Source organism: Balaenoptera physalus (assembly GCF_965194825.1).
Source record: "Balaenoptera physalus genome assembly, chromosome: 2".
Classification (NCBI taxonomy): domain Eukaryota; kingdom Metazoa; phylum Chordata; class Mammalia; order Artiodactyla; family Balaenopteridae; genus Balaenoptera; species Balaenoptera physalus.
This window is the reverse complement of record NC_138883.1, coordinates 8,861,660-8,886,418: the sequence shown is the minus strand read 5'-3', so window position 1 is coordinate 8,886,418 and position 24,759 is coordinate 8,861,660. Positions and strand designations below refer to the sequence as shown.

The 24,759-nt window shown below is 50.8% G+C and overlaps 1 protein-coding gene across 7 annotated transcripts in view; it reads left to right on the top strand.

Moving 5' to 3' along the window:
• The first annotated feature begins 618 nt into the window (after positions 1–618).
• Positions 619–24,759, top strand: part of LOC309655496 (B2 bradykinin receptor-like) — a 73,861-nt gene continuing 49,720 nt past the window's right edge. For 2 of the 7 annotated variants that reach the window (XM_082450761.1, XM_082450762.1), the window contains exons 1-2: positions 619–6,437; positions 18,516–18,584. The gene's annotated coding sequence lies outside the window, so the exon portion shown is untranslated. The remainder of the gene's footprint in view (positions 6,438–18,515; positions 18,585–24,759) is intronic. The other 5 variants (XM_082450758.1, XM_082450757.1, XM_082450759.1 and 2 more) reach the window with 3 other exon arrangements.

Here is a 24,759-nt window from a genome sequence, read left to right as displayed (position 1 = left end):
ACTAAGTTTCTCTCTCCCAGGGAGAGTTGGGGCGAATTCGGAATCTGACTGCAGTGCCAGCCGGGGCAGAGAGGGTTGGGGAGCAGAGAGCTCCAGGGAAAGGCTGGCTCTCGGGGGCCATCCACTGGGAAACAGAGGCTCCCGTCTGCAGGCTCCAGTGCAGAGGAGGCCTGGGTTCCTGCTCCAGCTCAGCCCCCCTCTAGCTGGGGGACCTTGGGCAGGTTACTCAACATTTCTGCTTCATTGTAAGACGCCGATGCATAGCACATGGGAATGCACCTCTTTGAACTGAAAATACACGGAACAAATGGATGAAGTGAAACGGAGGCTGATGTTGATGGTGATCAATGGTTAGCCCACTGAGTCAGTAGAAACTCGAATTGTTACTGAACGCAAGTTCATGTGCCCAATACACAGGGAGGCCAAACAAACCGAAACGTCAGAGTCCGGAGCAGAGGAAGGTTTACTGCAGGGTCAGACAAAGAGGACGTGTGGCTCATGCCCCCAAAAACGCCAAACTCCCTGAAAAGTTTCAGCAAAGCATTTTTTTTTTTTTTGAGAGCAGCAATTTACAGCTTTTTATTTTTTAAATTTAAAAAAAATTTTATTTTATATTGGAGTACAGTTGATTAACAATGTGTTAGTTTCAGGTGTACAGCAAAGTGATTCAGTTATACATATATATATATATATCTATTCTTTTTTCAAATTCTTTTCCCTTTTAGGTTATTTCATAATATTGAGCAGAGTTCCCTGTGCTATACAATATCATAGGGGCAGAGCATTTTTAAAGGCCAGGCGAGGGCAGGGCATCCCAGAGTCTGTGATCAGCTTGTGCACAATTCTCTGATTGGTTGATGGTGAGATAACACAGCAGCGTCACAGGGATTAACCTTATCAATCCTTAGGCGCCAGAAGGTCTGGGGGCTGCATGCTCGTGATTATCCAATAGTTAATTTCTTCCATTTGGTGGTGGTTTCAGCATCTGAAAAACTCAGGAAATGTGCATCAGATACTGTTATCCAGGTACTTCAGAGAGGAGACACAGCAGAGGATATCAGGGAGGGGTCGGTCTGGGAAAGGCCCCATAAGGTTCTGCTCGGCTCCAGAATGCCCCCCAGGGCAGTGTCCTTCTCTGCAGCCCTCCAGCAGCATCAGTGCGCTAGGTGTTTGAACCTATGTGTGGGGAACAGCAAGGGGCGGGGGCACCTCTTGATGCGGCTGCCGTGAAAACAGTCTGGCTCTTCCTCCAAAAGTGAAGCACAGAGTTCCCACATGGCCCAGCTGGGTACATGCCCCAAAGATGGAAAACAGGAACCCAAACAAACACTTCTACCTGAGTGTTCCTGGCAACGTTATTCACGATGGTTGAAAGGTAGAAACAGCCCCAAAGTCCATCCATGGGGGAAGGGACAAAGAGATGTGGTCCAGCCATATGACGGAGCGTTGCTGAGCCACAAAGAGGAATGAAGGACCGCTATGTGCCGCCATGTGGCTGAGCCTCGGAAACATGACACTGAGTGTAAGAAGCCAGGCCCCAAAGGCCACATGTCACAGGATTCCACTTCTATGAAATACCCAGAGTAGGGAGATCCGAGGATGCCACTCGCTAGAGTAAATCCCCTCTCGGAGCTTCAGTCTCCTGATGAGGGGGTGGGAAGGGGAAAGGAGGGGCCTCGGCACCGAGCCTGGTGGGCGCCGGACCTGGGGGTCCCAGGTTCCACGGGAGGCACGAGGAGGCACGAGGACCCTGCAGGTAGAGCTGGCTCCCTGGGGACCCTGGCTCAGTGGTCAGTCCCTGGAGAAGAGGGGCGAGGGATGCCAGGAATCAGCCTGGGCTCCTCACCCTTAGGATTTCCCAAACTCGGCAGCCCCCCAGCCTGCCGCCCGGGCAGGAAGTGAGGAATCACCTCTGGACATAAGAGCAGCGGCAGCCCCAAGGCCAAGGACAGAGGTAGGAAGCAGTGTGGCCAGGCCAACTGGCAACCGAGGCCTCCTTCCCGCCAACCTGCCGGCCCAGCAGGACGAGGCCCCCATCCACCTCCCAGGGCAGCAGGGAGACAGACAGACAGACGGAGGAAAGACTAGCCTCCCTGTGCTCTTCGCCCCCACCTCCTTCCTCAAGTTCCTCTCTGATCTCAGCTCTGAAGGTCTTTGCACCAGAAATAGCAAGGATTTCCCTCACGCCCTAAATCTGAGGACGGGGTGTGGGAAAGTCCAGCGGACAGAAATTGTGAGGAAAAAAATCCATATCAAGGAGTTAAATAAAAGCAGATGAGTTTGCTTTCTGCCATGTTTCCACTGTTCTGGAAAGAACAAAATACATATGCACGTATAAACTGCAAAATATAAATGGTGCTATTTCGGTGATTTCACATATGAGTTAAACGCACAGATATTTGCACCTCAAGCTGAGCGATATAAAGGTGAATGGTAAAATGCATGCTAATAAATTAAAATTTTAATTTTCCTTTACTCAGAAGGACTTTAAACAGCTAGTAACTTATCACTGGGGAATGGACAGCCCAGGGGTCGGAGCTGGGGACTGAGGGCCAGCTGTGCCCAGGACGAAGCTTCCTGCAGGGCTATGGGGGCCTCTGGGGGTTGGGGGCGAGAACAGAGGCAGAACGGAGGGGGCTGCACGTCTGCTGGGACTTGCTCTGCAGGGTCCGTGGGCGTGGGCATCAGTGCCAACCAATCCACACTATAGGCTTTGTGCATGTTTCGCTCTGAATCAAAATCCGTGCTCACCCAGTTTTTCAGGATTGGTCTGCCTGTGGTATGCCGGGCGGCAGCCGAGTGACAGAGAACAGGGGTTGCTTTCTGGTCAAGACTATAGAGTTCTGGACAAAAGCGCAGCCCACTTCTGGAGGTGGATGGAAAAGGGCCTTCCTGGGGAGGGGACTGAGGACCTCAGCCTCACACACAGACATTTGGAGAGAATGTTCTGGAACACTGGGGTGAAGGGGCAGACATACATAAACAAACACGTGTGCATATATTTGCATACATAGCTTGCTTTCCTGCTGTTCTGTTTTATGGGCTCTTTTCTCCACCCCAGTGAGGTTGGATCTGGGGGCTTTTGCCCGTAGACTGACCTGTGTCTTCATTCCATCAGCAGGAGTTCACAGGGGCCCTGCTATGTGCTGGACGATAACAGACAGTGATAAATAAGACAGGAGTCCCTGCCTCATGGGATTCATGTCCGGGGGGCATGGAAGAAAACTCGGCGCTGTGGAGGGAGGCGGCCAGGCTGCTGAGTGCAGGCGGGGTGCAGCCTCCGCCAGGCACGTCAGGAAAAGGCCCGTGAGCGGCCCCTAAAAGAAGGGCGGGAGTTTCCAAAGGAAGGGCACTCCAAACAGAGATCACTGCATGTGCAAATCACTGCATGAGTCAGCTGCCATCTGCCACATTTGGGAGACTTAGATGACTGCGTGATGCTAAGGCTTAGGTTTGGACTTGAGCTGGAGAGGCCAGGGGTCGGTTCTTATCAAGCCACAGAGGGGCCCTGGCTTAGCGCGGAGGCCGTCAGGGTTATGCAGGAGGACCTCGGTGCCCCCTCTAGGTGTCCCTGAAAACCCCCGGGCCGGCTGGAGCCAGAGTCCTGGCAGGGCTGCGCCCCCTTGTGACCTCAGGCTGAGTCCCCTTGTGACCCCAGCCAAGTGGATAAGTGGAAAGGGGTAGAATAAGTCAGGGGTGTCAGATTTCGCAGGAAGGGTTTAGCTAAATTTTCTCATAGCAAAAATGAAGTACAAATACGTGCCGATCCAGATATAAATGAGTGTGGGTTGTTACTGAGTTTGTGAGAAATTCCTTTTGAAATGGTTCCCTGGCCTCAGTGGTGGGCTCCTCCCAGACATGGGTGCATTGATTCATTCACTTCTGCCTAACAATGCACAGACTACCTATGCGGATGTCTGATAAATCAGTGGATGGATGGATGGATGGATGGATGGATGGATGGATGGATGGATGGAAGGATGGGAGAGCAGGTGGGTGGATGGGTGAATGGGTAGATACAAGTGTAGGTGGATGGAAGAGTGGGTGATTATTTTTCAAGATTTAAAGATTCTTTTGTTGGAGAGACATGACACGATGGCACTCAGATAGATGAAAGGCAGAACTTTTTGTTACTTACTTCCCCAAAGGAGAGAAGTCTTCCAGGCAGGGCCACACAGGGGTTGCACGTGGGGACAGAGTAACAGCAAGCTGGTGCTACAGGGAGAGCTTATGTACAGCAAGCAGGATGGGTTAGGCAGCTTTCTCAGGCTCCCTGTGCATTGGCTAATTTGAATAATTTTGTAAGTTCCAGGATATAAGGGCTGTCCATAGTTGTTTGGTACCTGGCCCCCGCATGATTAGGGCAGGTGCATAGTGGCCCAGAGTGTGAAAAAGCCTGAGAAGGGAAGTGATGGGAGTGTGAACTTAGCTGTTCAAGAAGAACTGACCAACCGCGAGCCAGGACTTCAAAACTGCGTCAAGATAGCATTTCTCCACCCCCCCCAAAAAAAACTATATTACAGTGGTGGATGGAGAAGTGTGTAGATGGACGATGCCCTTTGGAGCTCTCTCTGTCAATAGTATTTACAGAAGCATCAGCACTGGATTCAGATCTTTGAAGATTTTTCATCTCATAGATGTAGAACCCTAGAATATGTGAGCTGGAAGGGACCTCACAAGGTGTCTGTCTCTCTCTGACATCTGAGGGACGCAAGATGCTTTGGATCATAGAAGATCCTTTCAGTAATTTGATGAAGACTATAGATCCTCTCTCCTGGAAAAAGCATATAGCACAGTCCATGTTATAGGGCTGGTGGGCACCAGGCAGCCTGTCCAAAGAGCCCTGCTCCCATCTAGGAAGTCAGAAATCTCAGATCAAGGAGTCCCAGCACCGTAGAACCAGCCACTGTGCAGAGGAGTCACTGAGACACCAGGTCGGGGAAAGGACCACATTCAAGTTTATGCAACCAGTTCACAGCCAAGTCAGGCCTAGATCCCAGGCCTCCCCATTAACTCTTCTGGGACTCAGTTTCCCCGTATCTCTAATAATGGAGCTGGACTCAGTCGCTGGTTTGAAGACTTGGTTTAGAGAAGTTGCAGGGGAAGGGGAGACAGTTGTGACCCTCCCGTTTATTCCCGCAGTCCCACTGGACCCACATTATCAGCTCTCTTTTGAAGGAAAGGCTTTAAGACTTTTTCCAAAACTGTTTGAAGGCCCCCATACTTTCCAGCTTCTAAGCTTCTGGGAGTGTTAAGTGCTGTGGATTGTCGGTAAGTCTCCAGAGCGAAGCCAAGAAAGCCAATCAGTGTTGAAGTGTGAGGAAACCACAGCCAAACATCCCCAAAGAAATGGCTGAGTCTCAGAGGCACAAATCCTTAAGTGTCACCAGAAAACAGGACAGGGAAAGGTGTTCTATCTCTGAAGATGTTTCCGAGTTTCTGCTGCCGTCATCCCTTTGGAAGTATACATGGCATAAAAAAAAATCCGAACTCCCCTGCCTCCCTGGCCACCCTTGTTTCTACCTTCTGTGTAAATGCCCACTGTTTACACCTGAACTCGGACACAAAACAACCTCATAGGGAAAAGAAATCATGATAAGCAATAAATGTGCTATTAGACAAATGTATTCACTTGTGAAGTGTGTCAGCTACCTAGCTCAATACCAGAAAGAAGAAAACTAGTATTTTAGGGGTCACCTGCTATGCATCCAATATTCACACCAAAATTTCATTTAGTTGAGAAAAGGGATGGGAAAGTGGTTAAGAACAGATTTTGGAGCCAGACTGCCTGGGTTCCTGGGAGGATTAGCTGAGTTAACGCATTTATGGGCTTTAAAAAAGCGCCTGCCACAGTAAAAGTTATGTACATGTCAGGACTGTTACTAATCCTCACCCCTCCCCTCTCTGAGATTTGTCACCATCAGCTGCCTTTCAGAGTTCAGAGAGGTTTAGTCACCTGCCCGAGGTTTTCCTCCAGGAAAGTGGCAGCGCTGGGGCTGAAATCCAGGCTGACTTGGAGCCCAGAACACGTCTGCCAATCCGAGCCTTTAAAGGGCAGCCTGTCTACACAAGAGAACACTTCGTGCACTAACCTGGAAATCATCCACGCGGCTCGCCCAGCGCCCCAGGCTCAGAGGGCAGCAGGAGCCCTGGGCAGATGCAGCCACCCACCTGGCCTCTGTAGGTCTGGGTTCTGGAAACTGTAGCCAGCCTGGCTGGGGCCGGCGCTGGGCAGGAGCCGGAGCTCTGGCCTAGGCTGGAGGTGGAGGGAGGAAGTGCCCAGGAGGGTGATGACATCACAGCCCAGCCCTTGAAAGATGATATGTTCCCGCTGCCACTCCAGCTCAGCTCCGGAGGTTCCTCGGAGGACTGGGGCCTTCGGGCAGCCCCGCTGGACCAGGGAGCTACGAAGTGCCCGCGTTTGTGCTCCGGACAAGGTGGGTGCCGGGCAGGGGCTGGTCCAGCCGCCTCACCTTCTCGGGGAAGGACAGGCAGACCAAGCACAGAGGGAGGGCGGGCAGATGGGTGACATGGGGGCTGATTCCCAGGCTGGGTGAGAAGTTTTCCTCAGGTCCTAGGGAGTTTGGGAAAGTTCCCTTCCTTCCCTACAGGTAACAAGAAGGGCTCCCAGCAAGAGAAACATTCTTGTTTGTTCTAGGTTTGTCTTCTCCCTGAATGGAGGAGACAGACAGGCAGGTGTATATTTATGTGAGCCATTTAGTGACCTGACTTTTATAGACTTTGGGTGGATTCCTGTACTAAAGCAGAGAGGGTGGTGAAGCAGGGAAGGTGTGAGGTTTAGACTCAAGAATCTGGCTTTTCACTCATAGCCCTACCACTCATTGGCCCTGTGTGACCCTGGACAAGTTACTTAACCTCTCTGAGCCTCAGTTTCTCGTCTGCAAAGTACCCTGCTCGCCTGCTTCCTGGGGCGGCTGGAGTTAATCAGACCACAGACGGAAGGGGGTTTGTGAACGATGGCTGATGTGCATTGGGGCGGTTGTGGTGATAACTCAGATAAGCTTTGCATCCCTCTCGTCTGGTCCTGGCTGATAAAACAGTTTGTTTGTTCAGAGCGTGGGCTTTGCATCCAGCCCTGGGTTGGCACCAAGCTCTGCTCTCATCCCCTGGGTAATGTTTTTGAGTCCGTTTTTTTCCCAGTTTCCTGAGCCAGAAAGCTGACCTGGCAGGATGGGGGGCAAAGACAGAAATGGGCTGATGAAGTGAAGTGTCGCGTATGCAGTAGGTGCTCAATAAATCATAGCCGTTATCAGAGCTGCCGAGGGCAGGTAGTTTCCCGGGGCTGCGTCGGGGAGGGAGGTGGGAGCTGCTCTCCCAGGCAGGTTAGAATGTGCCTCCTTGAGTCAGGCTGCCTGGGGCTCCCATCAGTCCACAGGAAGTGGGAGCTCTGGCCCAGGAGTGGGCCATGGGGGCCCCAGGGCCAACCCACCTCTTATTCCTTCTCTCAGGGGGTGGCTGGGGGCAGGGTGAGCGACCCCACAGGACACCGTCCACCCTCCCTATCTGGAGGAAAACTGTTCTGTGTCCTTCTGGGCCCTGGCAGCAGTCGGGGTGAAGAGGACATTCCACAATAGGAGCCCCACAAGCTTGAAGGAAGAGTTCACTGCTTTTCTCCTGGAGTCAAACAGGGGGTGGGGAAGAGCCAGGAGAAGGGGTTTTGGAGAACACTGCAAACGCAGGCTCCCGTGCTGGCCGCATAGGCAGGAGCCCAGGGTCTCATCCCAGCTCTGCCGGGAACTACAAAACCCCTGCAGTCATGCGCTCCGAGGCCATCACAGAGCAGATGAGGAAACTGAGCCTCCGAGCCAGGACGTAACTGAGCAAAGCCCTCTGGTCAGGGTCCGGGAAAGGCCTTGACCTCTTTGGGACTCAGGTCTGTCACTTATAAGCAGGGGAAGGTTCCGATGACTGACGAATGGTGAGACTAAGGACATGGGATTAGACCGAACTGGAGAGATGCTGGCCAACGGCACCAAGCAGGGGAAAGAGCCATGCCATGTGGTCTCTGCTAACACAGTGACCGTGTCTGGATAAAAAGTTCAGAGTGGATCCGAGGGTAACACTAATGGCTGCCTTTCTGACCTGTGCAGCCTTGGGGTCAGAGAGGGCACTGGAGATTGCCCTGCAGACCCACCAGGGGATTCTGGTTTTCAAAATGAAAGTAGGGATCATGTCCATCCATTCACAGCTGGCTCGCCTGCACTGAGAACCGTGCCTACCATAAAGTGGGCACTGGTCAGTATTTGCTGAATGACTGAATGGTAGGTGGGTGGGTGGATGGCTGGATGGGTAGATGGATGGATGGATAGGTGGATGGATGGATGGATGGATAGATGGATGGATGGATGGATGGATGGATGGATGGATGGATGGATGGAAGGGTGGATGGATGAATAAGTGAATACGGGTCCCTTGGCAGGCACTAAAAGCACACAGAGCATATTACTAAGTGAAAGAAGCCAATCTGAAAAGGCTACATACTGTAGGATTCCTATTATATGACATTCTGGAAAAGGCAGAACTATGGAGACAGTGAAAAAATCAGTGGTTGCCAACGTTGGGGGGAGGGAGGAATGAACACACGGAGCACAGAAGATTTTTAGGGCAGTGAAACTACTCTGCATGAAGCTGTAATGGTGGATACATGTCATTATACATTTGTCCAAACCCATAGAATGTACAACACCAAGAGTGAACCCTAATGTAAACCATGAACTTTGGCGATATGATATGTCAGTGTAGGTTCATTGATTGTAAGAACACAGCACTCTGGTGCAGGATGTTGATAAGTGGGGAAGATTGTGCACGTGTTGGGTAGGAGGTATGTGGGAACTCTCTGTATTTTCTGCTCAATTTTTCTGTGAACCTGAAACTGCTTTAAAAATAAAGTCTAATTTTTTTTTAAAGCACACCGTGCAGGACTTTGTGTTGAGGATTCAGAAGGCACTTAGGGTATCCCAGAGCCATGGATCAAATGATGAGAACTTCCTAAGACTTGATATTAAGACTGAGTACCTCCCTTCCAACACCCACCCGGCCCAGGAATCCCCTGACTTCTTTGTGCACATGCTTCCAGGAACGGGGAGGTCGCTACTGTACAAGGCAGCTGCTCCATCTCGAGAGGGTTGTACTGTTAAAAAGTCCTTCCTTAGACTGAAGCTAGATCCCTCTCCCACTGAGCACTGGGCCACTTTCTCTCTCTTGGAGCTGGACTGTATAATTCTCATCCTATGGGTCCTGCCTGAGCAAAACTTCCACAACTCCTCAATCAAAATGTACTTTCCAGAACAAACCCAAGAAGTAAAGTATTCCTTTGACTCTGGAATCTGTAGGCTTCTATAGGCTAGAAAAATGTGAACCCCCTCCAAAAAAAATCATCACAGCGCAAAGCAGGGTGGAACAAGCACAGGCTCTGCGTTCAAATTCTGACCGTTTACTGCTGGAGAAGCTCTCTGAGCCTCAGTTTTTTCAACTGTACGATGGGGATAGTCATTCCTATTTATAGGAGCATGGAGAGGTTTATCTCAGATGGTGCTAGTGCAGTGCAAACAGGGGCCAGGCTTACTGCAGGTGCCCACTTAGCAGAGGGACGGCAGCAAGGACATGGGACTACCAGAGGTGCTGTCTGCCTTGCAGTGGGGTCACTGCAGCTTGTGGGTTCCCAGGGAACAGGGTGCCCCAGCATGCCCACACTCACATTCCTAGGCAGCACATCTGTGGGAGCCCTGTAACTTTTCCCTTGAGGGCTCAAACTTCAGGTTTCCAGCCCACACTCCCCAGCGCCTCTGGGCCCCTCTGATTTCTCTGGCCAGTGGAGCTCTGGGAAGGCGGGCGCAGAGAACTGGCTTCCAGACCCCGATCCAAACTCGCTAGCTGGCTGAGCCAGCTCAGCGAGGTCACTTTGCTTCTCTGAGCCTCACGAAATCAGCAGCTCCTGTGCCAGACACCTCTTGAGGTGTTGTAAACTGTAGAGTGCCAGGCACTTGGGCAAGCCCAGCGCTTCTGTGGCTGTTACTGTGCTGATGTGTACCTGTGACATCGTGTTCCCTCTTCTTTCTTTTGGGTCCCCAAGTGACCATATTCCAAGGGGGTGTGGCCTGACCGGGAAGACCAGCTATGGACACACACTGCCTCAGCAAATGGCTTTCTGGGGGGAGCAAATTCGAAAGGAACTCAGGCCCTGTCCCTGCCCTAGACCCCAAAGCCACCATCCCCAGATCCTTCCTCTTAATCCCCATGGCCGAAATTCAGGGCCCCCAAACCCTGGTACCCAGAGCTGTATCACCGCCCCCTCCCATGTCATTTCAAGAACCGACAGACACACTGTCCCTGAGAACTCGGGGCCTCAGACAGCTCCCAGCCTAGCTCCCCTGCAGGTGGATTTGGGCCTCAGGAAGCATCAAGCGGTGTCCTGCCTCTCCCACCCAACTGAAAGCCCTTCCAGGGAAAAAACTGAACCCAGCCCAGCGCATGGCACCTACTATGAATACCTATACAGCAGGGGTGACACCCTGACTGCAGTAGGCAGGCTTTCTGGTCCTTCCAGAGCCTCTGAGATTGCACCTTCCAGCCAAATGGGGAATTAATCCCATCAAACAATTCAAGAAAAGGAAAGACAAGTCATAGGGAAAATTAGCTCATCAGTTAAACCAGTTCAGTTCTAAACTATGGCTAACAAATTGGTTGTACTGTGATCGTGAAGCTTTGTAACTGTTTATGCAGGATGCTTAAAACAGACATAAAAATTAGGAAATAATCTGGAACAAAAATTTCTTATTATTTCAGCTAAATCTGAAAAGTGAGAAGAGAAAAAGAAGGGAGGAGGAAAAGTGTGCTAAAGATTTTTTTTAAATTGAAGTATAGTTGATTTACACTAAAGATTTTATCTTAGCTGGAAGAACAGTTATTTTTCTACTCTTGATGCTAATAGATGGATACAAGTTTTCATATGTTTGTTAAAATTTTAAAGATAACCATTAGAAGAATTGAAGAGTATATATATATATATATATATATATATATATATATATATATATATAATTATAGTATGTTATATTTGTAACATATAATTATTATAAACTATGATAAATTATCTTACTTTGTATTCAACAAAGGAAATACATTCCAAGGAATATTTATAGAAATTGATTATGTTCTAGGCCCTAAAGAAAACCTTAATATAGTCCCAGATATAAAACTCTTACTGGCTGCATTACTTGACCATACTGTAGAAATTAACATCAAATATAGAAACTAAACATCACAAATCACTTGTAAATTTTAGAAAATGCTCTTCCTCAGAACTCTCCCATCAGAGATCATCAAAACTGAAATTACAGATCTCTGAGACAAGATCAGTTACAAGAACACTGTTAACCAAATTTATGGGATACAGACAAAGCCATACTCATAGTCGAACTCATGTTAATAATAATAATTATTATGATGATTATTATATTATTGTTTATAGAGATTGCAAGTAAATGAATAAAATGTTCAGTTCAAGAAGATGGATGGACAAAAAAAGTAGAAGAAAGAACAAAAGAAAGAAAGAAAAAGAAGTAGAAGAAAGAATAATGATGACAAAACAAAATGATTAATTAGAAAGGAAAAAAACGTTAATATCAGTATTCCATCTAAGGAAAAACCAAAAGCTGGCTCTTTGAAAGTAGGGAAGGGGAAGGAAACATTAGGAAGTGGTCTGCGCTATGCGGAGAATTAGAATAAGCTGCCGAGACAGGGAGTGATAAGCAACCACTTTATTTGTGGTCAAGAGTGGCCTGCAGCAAAGCTGGGGCCCAGCATCCCAGCCCTTCCAGGCTGTGGGAAGGAGGATCTGCCTGGTTGGGGGTTTCTGTTGGCCCCATGAAGGCCTTCTTTCCATACTGGCCTCCTGTTCCCTGGGAGGGTCCCATGTCCCTGAAGGTAGGAGAGCAGAGCTCAAAGCCCTGCCCCCCGCCATGACCTGGGCCTGGGATCCCATCATCTCTGCTTCAACCTTTTATACCTAAGCCTCCATCAGAGCCCACGAACCAACAGGCTCACAGATGTGCTAAGTATTTAGCCACCAGCATTTTTTAAAAGAGTCAATATTTTTAAAGTGGGATATTTCACATAAAAATTCAGCTTCCCAGCTTCTCTAGGAATGCAGACGGCTCTGGCAAGGCTGAAATTTAACGCCCCACCTGGCCACACACAACTGTTTAGGTCAGACCTTGGCCCTCCGAGTGCCCATCCTTCCCCCAGCGCCAGCATCTGCTCTCACCTCCAGCACCCCACTTTAATGGGCCCCTGTGGGCATTTGAATTTGAGGCCCTGCTTGGCACATTGAGAGGTGCGGGACTGGTGAAGGCCACTGAGGCAGAACTGAGCTGGTTACGACTGGGAGAAAGAACTTTCAGAGCAGATTTACAAGGGCAGCCTCTCCCCCAAACAGCCCCACATAAGGGAGGGCAAAGGCAGCCCCCTCCCCACACCAGCCTCTGGGGGCTGAACTCTAAAATGGGCCTGTGATGGTGCTGCAGAGTGCCTTAGAGATGGAGCACTTCCCAGGCCTAAAGCAGGAACACCCAACTGTGGAGTTGAGACCATATTGGAGGGCTTGACTCTTCCAAACAGAGAGGAGGAAAAAGTTGGTGTGAAACTGAGGAAAATCTGAACTATCCAGGATCCTAAGCACACGATGCTCTCCAATGCCTCTGAGCCTTCGTTCATGCTGTTCCCATGCCTCTGATGCTTTTCCACACCTTCCTCAAGCTTCTTCTCCTACTCAACCTTTGAGATGAAGGGGTCCCTCCTTCCCGGAAGCCTTCTACACCCCTTCCCAGAAGCTAGGTCCCTCCTTGGTGCCCCGCAACTGCCTTTGGCCCCCCCAGTGACAGCACTAGCCAGGCTGAGGCCAGGGCCTCATCTTACCCTTCTGTTCATCCCCAGCCTGGTCCCCAGGGGACCTGCAGCGCCCTCCTGGCTGTTAGGGCCTGTACCCTGGTAGGTTCAGCCGGCCTCCTGGGAGGTCGGACTCTGCAGTGACAACAGGAAGGGCATCTGGCCATCAGACGCCAGGGCCAGTGAGCACTGACATTCCTGAGTGTGGCCTCTGGCCTCCTGGAGAGAACAGGTGTTCCAAGGAGGCCTCTTTGTCACTGCAGACTAACAGTCAGGTGGCAGGTTCCCAGGCTTCCTTTCTGTGGGTCTTGCCGTGTCCCCATGTCCTAAAGGCTCTGGGGCACAGATGAGACTTCTGAGCCCAGCGGCTCTGAGCCCGGGTGCCTCCCCCAAGGGAATGGGGTCCGACCCCAGGAGTCCCGTGGCAGCCACTGGTAGGCCTGCATCACGCTGCAAAGTCCCTTCTTTTGGACCCTGAGTGCCAGCTTCTCCGAAGGCGGCCTCCAGCCAGCTCCAGCGCCTGGGCAGAGGCCGTGGTGGAGGGCCCCGGCCTCGCTGTGCAACAGCCCAGCGTTCTGATCGGGGCTTGGACAACTGCCTGCTGAGTGACACAGGGCAGGTCGCTGACCGGCCTGAGACCCTCCCTTCCCGCCTGCATCAGGGCATCAAGACCGCCATCCACAACCTTTGTGCAGCCGACACAGCAGGACCGTGTGTGAAAGTGCCCACACCGCGCAGGGCCCGCTCATTCCCTCCTTTCTGAACCGCTCGGGAGAGACCCTCTGGGCTCCCGGCTTGAAGGCTCCTGCCCACGAGGAGTGCGGAGCCTGTGGGAGAGACAGGCGAGGGCCTGGGACACTTGGACTCAGCACCCCGCTCATGTGACCCCAGGGGCCAGCCCAGAGGACCCGGGACGGTCACGTCCCCTGCTGGTCCTGAGCCTCCTGCATCCAGAGCCAAATGGCAGGATCTCCACCTTCCCCTTCCTGGGCCTTTGTGTGCCAGCCTGCCACACACACTCACACATCACACACACACACACACACACACACACACTGCACACACCACACGCTCACACACACACACACACACATAAACACACACACAACAGAGACAGCACAGACACATACACACATGTACACACACGTACACACAAATACGCCACACCACACACACATAACAGAGACAGCACAGACATACACACATGTACACACATGTACACACACGTACACACAAATACGCCACACCACACACACACACACGCACACACACACAACACACACATACACACACAAATAAATACACCACACACACACTACACTGCACACACATACACACATGTACACACACAGACACACACCACTACTTCTCTGCTGCCTGCATGTCCCCATAACCATCTTGTGACATCTATGCTCTCTGAATTGTCGTTGTGGGCAGGGTTCAAGTTCTCTCCCAGGAGGGTCCTAGACCTTTAAGGTGGAGGGCAGGTCTAAATGGGGAAGGACATGCGGTGGGACAGACCAGGCAGGAGCCCACCCAGGGCCCCAAGAGTGTGTATCTCGGCCCTACCCTGGGCACCTTTGCCCGCAGAACTCTGCTAAAGCTGCTAAGCGGGGACGCTTCCCCCCAAGCGCGGACGCAACGCTCTCTAGAGGTGACAGAGCCCGTCAGAGGCGGCGCTAGGATCGGGACCTGGTCTGGTTCCCCCACGAGGACGCCGTGGCTCCCTGGATGGGCAAAGATGTCAGGATGGGCTTCAGGAGGTGCGCGCAGGCCGGGACGGCGAGGAGACCAGCCCTGCCACTGCCGGGGAGAGAGCAGGTGGGGAAGCGAAAGAGGGGCCAGGGCTTGAGATGCCGGGGGGAGCCCGGGCCTTCCCGCTCTGCGGCATCATCCCGAAGCCCCAGCCGGGCGCAGACTGCCCGGACTGGGCCGCCTTGCACGTCCCCAGCGGTGTACACGTGTGTTTACTGCAAAAATAAGTCACAGCCACGGGGACTTTCAGGTGGCCTGGGGAATTTCTTCCAAGAGCGTGTGTGGACCGTGGTGGCCGTGGCTGAGGGGGTGGAGGTGGGCCCCCCGGGCCGGTCACCGCACAGAACACGCCTGGATCTGGGGTGCCGTGGAGGCAACAGAAAAGGGAGCCGAGGGCTAATGAGACCCTGATGGCCGGGGCTGATCCCGCTGGGTCATCACCACAACCCGCAGGCAGGAGATAATGTCTCTAGTCCTGCAAGTGGGGGGACCCAGGCCCAGCCAGGCGGCCTCTGGCTCGGTCACACTGTTGGTAAATGGCAGAGCTGGCATCTGGGTGCCTCCAGAGTGATGCTACCTCCCAGCCTTTCTCGTTTTGCTGCAGGTTTGCCTCAAGGGCCAGCGCTGGCCTGACTGAGGATGACCTGAGAGGGTGGTGAAGACGGGCAGCCAGATATCCCAGAGGCGGGGGAACGGGGTGGGGGAAGCAGCGGGCAACACACAAAGGAAGGGAAATCAGGCTGGCTTCAGGTTTTCCACAGCAGCAAATACACCAAATCCAACAGAGGAGCGTCTCCAGACTCAGGAGAGAAGCAGGCTGTGACAGCGAATGGTCCTCCGTGAGTGAAGGCTGCAGAAAGACATGCTGAATGTGAAAGGGCTCAGAGAACATGCCATCCTTGCAACCATCGTGAAAAAACTCCCTCAGAGACGAAACCCAGGTGACAGAGACATGAGTCAAAGTGAAGAACAGAGGCTGGGGAAGGATTTTTGGTTCACTGGGACCCCAAATGTAAAAAATCAGGCTGAATCCTGTGACAAGAAGTGGCTTTTGAGTCCAGCAGGAAATCCCACCTTCCCAGAGTCTCCCTCAGCAGCTCCCCACCACGGTGCTCTTTCTTGGGTTCTTAGAAGCCCACTGACTCCACCTGCTTGATACTGACCAGGGTTCTTGGCCTTCCCCAAGCAATAGAAATTGACTAGAGGCCAGACAAGAAATTCAGGCAAGACTTATTGGGGCCCCTGCTGCAGCGGGTGGGAGGGGGTGGATGAAAACAAGTAACAGTTTCCCTTGTTTGCCCCCCACTCCCAGGAGGGGTGAGCTTGTCCCTTTTATGGGGTGAGGGTAGGGGTGTGTCCAGGGATCCAGCCAGAGGGGCGGCTTAGGTGTTTTGCCCACCCCTCTGGTGGGGTTGAGTGCAGGGGGCATGCACAGTGCCCTGCTTTTGCTGGCGACACCCTGTTTTTGCGCCCAGCTCTTCAGAAGTGGCAGTTGGGGTTTTTTTGGTCTTTTTGTATCTTTTTGTCTGTAATTTGCCCCAGCTGCACCTGCACACAGTTTTATTTTTAGTCCCTTATCATTTCTTTGTAATTTGTAGATGGAGGAGACGTTTGTCCAGGTGCAAGCACTGCAGGACTGCAGCAAAGGGTCCCAAGTCCCAGCCTGTCTCATGCTCAGGACTGGTGGTTGGGTAAGACAGGAAATCATTGAAGAAACAACTCATAAAGACACTCAGCATTTCATTTTATATGAAAACATGATTACGCATTGATTTACCAGTTTTTAAGTAAGCAAGGCCTTTTCTTTGAGCATGAGCTGGCTGATTATCTTTCTGACACAAGCTAACCCATCATTCATTCTCTATTTTCAAAAAAATAGGAGAGAACACTTGGCTTATTTAAATAGTTTCATTCCAAAAGCAATCAATGTTCTTCATAGAAAATGTGAAGGCTACTACAAAGAATAAAGAAAACACAAAAGCAGCACAGGATCCCATTGGTCAAAGGCAACCACCACTAGTAATAATTTGGTATTTTGTCTTCCAGATTTTTTCCTGCTGTGTTATACATATGATTTAGTGCCCAGCTTTTTTTCCCACCTGGCCTGATATCAGAAGTATTCGCTCTCTTTTTGTGAACTCTTTGGAGCGTCATTTTTCACGTATAATATTTAATCAGTCCCCTGGTCCGAAAAGTTTTGGTTGTTTCTTATTTCCCTAATCTAAGGACAGGAGGCTTTCCCTGTCCTTTTGATTGTTTTCAGAAATACCAAGCAAAAAGTAAAGGGTATTTTTTTAGGTTCTTGATTTGCTTCATTGAATTATCCCAAAATCAAATGTTCTGGAGACAGGTTTGAGAGCCAGTCAACCCTCTCTGCCTGACCCTATTCGGAGAAGACCATCGAAGCTGTCGTCTGCCTGCCTCCCCCCTCAGTGTGTGACTGGCCCATTAAACATTTGCAAACCAGATTGTTTTAATGTGGTCTTGGCTCTGAGGGTTCCTGAGGAATCGGGTCCAGGCAGCCAGGGGCTGGAGGCAGTGGACTTGGCATCTCACCAGATGCAAACTTCTACTAAGAGTGATCCTTCACTGAGTGCCTACGAGTGAACAATCCCATTCCACAGATAAGGAAACTGAGGCTCCGAGAGTTTCAGGGACCTGGCAGTGAGCAGAGGCACAGAACTGTTGCCCCTGTGTCCCCTGGGCTGGCTTCAAGCTGGGTGTGTGGGAAGGTGAGCTGCTTGGGTGTGGCTTCCGTCTGGCACAGTCTCCCCGTAGGCCGGGGACGTCATCCCCCAGGCTCTTCCTGCTGCTTCCCAAACTGTGAAGTACACGGGGACTAGGCAAGCTCGTGGTGTCAGAAATGCTCCTCCATCCCGGCTCAAAAAGTTGGAATGTTCCGCTGCTTTAGCACTGAAATGATAAACCCTGGGGCCCTGCACCCACAGGCAGGGTCTGGGGAGGTCTCAGAGTCACGGGCCAGGACACACAACCCCTTGTGCTAGCTGAGCTGCAAGCCAGGGTTCCTCTGCAGGGTTACATAATAGAGATAATAGCACCCTCCACACCCCGCCACTGCTTCTCTCCCCCTCGCACAAGGAGAAGGCAGCCTAGTGCGGGGTAGAATAAGTGCAGATGTTGGGTGGTCTGAGGCCAAACCCTGCTTCACAGCTGGGTGGACTTTTGGGGGTTAGTGACCTCGCTGAAGTTTATTTTTCTCCCTGAAATCAGATGGTATCTTATCCACTGTAAACTTCCTATGGTGTTCTTGGAGAATTAAGAGAGATAGGGCCTGTGAATCTACTGACATACAATGGGCAATTCCAGTACCTTCATAGCATACAAATTTAATATATGTGTCTCAAACCAGAAAGGCCGAGGGGCAGGGGAGCCATGCATTGGATGGGACAGCCATATGTAGTCCTAGGGCTAAATCCATAGAATTTAAGGAATCGTGGTCCAAATACACCAAAAACACTGCCCAGACTTTACTTGAATACTTCCAATGACAGGGAACTCACTACTGCTAATAGCAATGTAATTCATCAAACATTCAACAAGCAGTTACGTTGCCAGGACTGCGGATTCAGAGAAGCAAAGACTGTCTTGTGCTTGAGCAATTGACAATGTGGCAGTCCGGATGCGTGCAAAGAGAAAGAAAATTGCGTGTGTGTGTGTGTGTGCATGTGGGAACACCAATGTCTGGAATATGTATTAAGAGGAAGTCACTACAGTGGGGAGACCCACACCAGCACCAGAATGAACAGATTTAGAAAGCTGCTAATCACAGACTGTCACAGTGGGAAAGATCTTACAAAATAATCTGTGTAATCACCCCCCTGCTTGCCCTACAGATGAGGAAACTGAGGCCCAGAGAGGGAAAGCCACCTGCTCAAAGGCACGTGCTGAGTCAGCGGCCCAGGGTAGGTCTAATAACAGAAATACTAACAATGGCAAAAGCAACTCTGATGGCAGCTACCGTGGGGGGACCCCAGCTCCGCGCCAGCCCCGGGGCTCAGCATCTGACAGCACCAGCTCATTTCAGCCCCAGACAACACGGAGGGGGACACGCTACTACTATCCCCGAGGTTCAGAGGGAAGTGAGGAGCTGGGGGTCAAGCCAGCTCTAACTGTCACCTCGCAGCCTTCCCACTGCCTGGCCCCAGGCTGACATTTGGGAGCCCTGAGGAGACAGCCCCATAGCTGGGGGACGGGGGTCAGGAGGGGTTCATGAGCAGGGTCTGCCTGATGCACTCGACCACAATCAACTTGGCTATTCTTTGGTTCTTGTCGTCTCTCTGGTGGCTCTGGGAGTTGTCACCTGGGTCCCCACCTAGGAGTCTGTGACCTTGGATACATCACTTTGCTGAGCCTCTGCTGCCTTGCCTATAAAATAGGCGTCACATCCCCTCGCAGGACAGTTATGTGAGGATCAGGGAAAGAACCGCTGATCAGGGTGCAAACGTCCCTGTCATAAACTGTAAAGTGCAGTGCACACTGCCACTGAGTTACCGGCATCATGGGGTTGTATGCAGAGGGGTAGGGTCGGGGCACTCATGCACGACCAGGGACAGGTCACCTCCCTCTTAGAGCTTTAGTTTCCTCACGGTTAATATAGGGTTGGACTAAAAAAACCTCTAAATGGCGAGATTCTTCCAGCTCGAAAATTCCATGGCCCTAACACATCTGGGGTACTTGGCAGTTTACAAAGCACTTTTGAATCTGCAACCCCTGAGTTCGAATCCTACCCCATTCCCACCCACTTAATAGCCGATGACCTTGGCCAAGGCCCTTTACCTAAACTTGGACAAGCCCGTCGCGGGAGTCGGAGCCTGTTTTGTTGTTTATTAAGATGAGGACAAGGCTGCGAGCCCGCCTTTCTTACAGGACTGAGGGAGGCGCTTCTGCACAGTTTCCCAGGCCGGGCTCTGCCGCTGAATTTTGCGAGGCTCAGTTTCCACATCTGTAAAATGGGGTTAGCAATGCCTGTCTAGAGTTGTTGTAAGGACTGAGTGAGTTGATGTTTGTTATGTGCTCTGAACAGAACTGGCATATAGAAGATGCTATATGCGTTGCTGTCAACATCATCATCATCAGTATTCATCCTTTCCACACTACTTCCTGAGGCACCTGCCCTTGGCCAGGCCCAGCGCTAGGAGATGAGGATACAGTGGAGGGAAGACTGAGACATTTATTGCAGTCAGAGGGCTCCCAGCCTGGTGGGGAGAGAACCAATTAAACAAGCTATTTACATAAATGTACTGAGAGCCATGAGAGCACAGAAGCTAAGGGCCTCTGTGCAGAGACACTCAGAGTCCAGGAAGACCTCCCGGAGGAGGTGATGTTCAGCTAGATCTGAAGGATGACTAGGAGTTGGAAGGGCTCCTGCCCTGTGCAGCGGGGTAGGTGGGCAGGGAGGCAAGGTCCTGAGACGTGGTTGCTGGGGCCCTGGGCAGGGCAAGGCGGGAATCAACTGTCACATTGTCGGGAATTTCATGAGCTCAACTGGGCTTGAAATCAGCCACGGTGGGAATATTTACAACACGGAAATTTGCAGATGCTACCAGTTAGCGCTTTTTCCCCCCCCCGAGATCCAGTTGGTAACATGTGCCAGCACACCACTGCCTCTGTCTCCTCTCAGTCGGCCCGAAGAAGCCCACCCTTGCCCAGAGGTCCCCAAGGGCACACGGCAGGGCAGCAGGAGCTTCTTCCTGTGAGTGCTGGTCCTGGGCTAGTCCGAGGGAACGCCAGAGTGTTTATGGAAAAAATGTTTACCAGGAGTCCACCCGTGCCAGGGCCTCAACAGTGGTGAAGGAGGCATGAATGTGGCTCTCGGGGACAAGCTTTCCACGCCAGGACAAATAGTCCCAGGGTGCTGTACGTCAACTACAAAAGGCAGAAATGAAGGAGAAAGGAAGCTGACAGACCTTTGCTTCTCAAGAGAAGCAGAGGCTTGGTGTTGAGAGAAACAGTTAAGGTCTTTCTGTCTGCCTTCTGAGGAGTTGGGGGTCACCTGAGATGCTGCAGGTGGAGGTACCAACCCCAGACCCAGATCGCTTCCCTCCACTGTTCTGCCCTCCCTCTCCCCACCCTTTTCAAGGCTACTGATGCTTCACCTTCTCTGGAATCCATCCCCCTTCTTCCATTTCCTCCTCCTACACCTCCCCCTCCCTCTCTCTCACCCTTCCTGCATCTTCCCCTCTCCATCCCCCACTCCCTCCATCCCCCTCTCCCTCCATCCTCCCTCCCACATCCTCTCTCCCTGGATCTCCCCTTCCCTCCCTCTCTTCCCTCCTCCCTCTTCCCATCCCTTCCTCTCCCCCTCCCTCCTTGCCTTCCTCCCTCCCTCCATCCCCCCTCCATCTCAGGCACCATCTCCTCTCCCACCTGGCTGCCACAGCCTCTGACTCCCTGCCCCCAGATTTAGGCGGCCCCCTCATCCCAGCCAGAGCGATGGTGCCAGTCACCCATCAACAACGTCACGCTTTGGCTGTGTCAGGCGTCCTAGCAGAGAAGCCAAGGAAACAGAGCTGTACAGGAGCGCTGCACAGCTGAGATCACCTGGTGCTCTTGGGCAGGGTCCAAATCTTCCCCAGGAATCCTCCTGCGCTCCCACCCTTGGGCATACTCCCTGTCACCTGGGAGACCCCTGAGGGCAGGTGCCAGCTCTCGTTTACCACTGTCCTCACACCATAGACACAGTGTCCTGAGGTTCCAGTGTCAAATCCCAGCTCCACCAGTTACTAGCTGTGTGACTCTAGACAAGTCACTTCACCTCTCTATGCCTCTGTTTTCTCATCTATAAAATGGGGATAAAGATAGTACCTCCATTTAAGAGAGGTGTGGATCACCTGAATTAATTCATGGGAAGCACTTAGAATACTGCTTGGCAATCAGAGTAAGACAACTGGAAATTAGAATAGTTGCCTGGATAGTTGATGCTGGTAAGGATTTATTGTTGATTTCTTTTAGATGGAATAAGGGGTATGCGATTATGCTTTTTGAAAAAAAGAGTCCTTATCTTTTAGAGATGCACCCTGAAAGATTTACAGGTTAATGATAGGCGTGTGAGATTTGCTTCAAATCATACAGAAGAGCTGGGGTGGGGTTTGGTATAGAAGAAACAAGATTGACCGTGACTTGGCAGTTGTTGAAGCTGGGTGGTAGGTACATGGAGTTTCATGATGCTAGTCTATCTACTTGTGTGCATATTCAAAACTTCCATAATAATAAGCTAAAAAACAAAATCAAAAATCAAATCTGGGGGTCTGGCCTAGACCACCTGGGTTTAAAATCCCAGCTCCATCATGCAGGCTGTGCCTCAGTTTGCCCATCTGTAAAATAGGGATGATAATAATAATAGTTCCTACATGCAGAGGTTACTCTGTAATGTACTTAGAAACATGCAAACAAAGTTGCAGGCACTTTACACATTGCTGCCAGTCTTCACAACACCCTTTTCAGGGGAAGCTATGCCCATTTTACCAAGAGGCTACGTCGGCTGCCCCAGGTCATCCAGCCAGACAAAAACCAAGACACGTCCCAGGCTTGCCTGGCTCTTGCGTCCAGGCATGATGTGAGTGCCTGAGCTGGGGACATGGGCCCAACGTTTCCCTTCCTCTCTGCTTCTCCGTTCTTGGGGGATTCCAAGCTCTGCAGATCAACTGTAAGAAATATGCACCTCTCCCACTCTTTTCTAAAAAACGTATCACACTGACAGAGCCCAGAGCTCTGGAATTCTGAAGGTTGACTCCCTGGATTCCAAGGAGATCAGCCTCCCTCAGTGGAATTGGGCAGAGGGCAGCAGTCATGTGGCTAGGGCAAGGTTTTTTTTTTGAAGTATAGTTGATTTACAATGCTGTGTTAATTTCTGCTGTACAGCAAAGTGATTCAGTTATACATCTATATCCATTCTTTTTCACATTCTGTTCCATTTATCACAGGATATTGAGTATAGTTCCCTGACTATTCAGTAGGACCTTGTTGTTTATCCATTCTATATATACCAGCTTGCATCTGCTAATCCCAAACTCCCACTCCATCTCCCACCCCCCTCCCCCTTGGCAACCACAAGTCTGTTCTCTATGTCTGTGACTCGGTTTCTGTTTCATAGATAAGTTCATTTGTGTCATATTTTAGAGTCCACATATAAGCGATATCATATGGTATTTGTTTTTCTTTTTCTGACTTACTTCACTTACTGTGATAATCTCTAGGTCCATCCACGTTGCTGCAAATGGCATTATTTTGTTCCTTTTTTATGGCTGAGTAATACTCCGTTGTATGTATGTACCACATCTCTATATCCATTCATCTGTCCACAGACTTTTAGGTTGTTTCCATGTCTTGGCTATTGAAATAGTACTGCTATAAACAGGGGTGTATGTATCTTTTTGAATTACAGTTTTGTCCAGATATATGCCCAGGAGTGGGATTGTTGGATCATATGGTAATTCTATTTTTAGTTTTTTGAGGAACCTCCATACTGTTTTCCATAGTGGCTGCACCAACTTACATTCCCCCCAACAGTGTAGGAGGGTTCCCTTTTCTGCACACCCTCTCCAGCATTTGTTATCTGTAGACTTCTTAATGATGGCCATTCTGACCAGAGTGAGGTGGTACCTCACTGTAGTTGACTTGACTGTGGCTTTGACTTGGGCAGGCCTGACAGGGCGGGGCCAGTACCCAGGACCTGGGATCCTTGGAGGCTTCAGGGAACCAGACAGGGAGGCAGGAAGACACCTCTGTTTCACCACGCCCAGTGAAGGTGAACTTACTAAGACTGGCTCATTCCGCCCATCTCCATAACAGTTTTTGGATGCCAACGAATGAGGAGATGAACCCTGAAGATTCAGTGTGCTGACCCTATTGCCTCTGCTTGCATGCTTCTTAGAATGGGGAGCTCACTGCTTCCCCACAGCAGCTCATTTCCCCTCTAGGGACATGGTTCTACAAAGGTCTCCAGAACCACCTAGTACAATCTCTCATTCTCTCAATGAGGAAATGAAGTCCCAGCGTTGTCAAAGCATTTATCCAAGGTCACATCTGGCAGTCAGTGATGGAGGCATGACTAGAACCCAGGGCTCTGATACACAGAGGCTTGCACCCTTCCATTTCTTTGCTATAGAGTCTCAGACAAGGGAGAGATCTCTGCTGGCTGAGAGGTCAAGGAAGGCTTCTCAAAGGAGGTGACATTTGAGATGGTCCTTGAAGGATGGCACTAGGTTGTGTCTTGATGTCCAAATTCTTTTTGTCCTGCCCACTGTGCCTGTGCCCTTCCCATGATATCTCACACCGAGCATGGCAAACACATGGGGAATAGAAGTTTGTTGACTGAATGAATGAATGAGTGAATGGGCAGGAAGGCCACTCCCGGGAATTGAACAGGTACCGGTCCCTTAGGAGCCAAGGGCATCTTGTGGGGACCCTGTGCAGGAAGGGATAAAACTCCACCTGCCTCAAATCTGGTGTTCACCACTCCTTTTGCATGCATCTTAGACAGGACCCAAATCCCCTCATGCCACGAAGGGGTTTTTTCTCTGTAGTTGGCTCAGAGTCTCCACGGTGTTCTCCTCCCCCATGTTTTATAAACCGGGCTGGATGGGAAGACAGGTCATGGCACACACTTGCATGTGGCCGAAGCCCCAGGTCAGCCGCCCTCTCCTCCTGCCCCAGCAGGGTCAGGGCCACCCCCGGGGCCACCAGAACATTCAAGGATCTGGAGCGTCTACAGGGAAATGAGCTCTTCAGCTCACCAAGTCCGAGCCGTTCCTGAGCAAAGGCTTTTCTGGAAAACACACTCCCACTGGACCCTACATGGTTTTTGCTTCACCCTCTTGCAAAGATTTCTATTTCTTCCCATTATAAATTTTTTTTAACATCTTTATTGGAGTATAATTGCTTTACAATGGTGTGTTAGTTTCTGCTTTATAACAAAGTGAATCACTTATACATATACATATGTTCCCATATCTCTTCCCTCTTGCGTCTCCCTCCCACCCTCCCTATCCCACCCCTCTAGGTGGTCACAAAGCACCGAGCTGATCTCCCTGTGCTATGCGGCTGCTTCCCACTAGCTATCTATTTTACGTTTGGTAG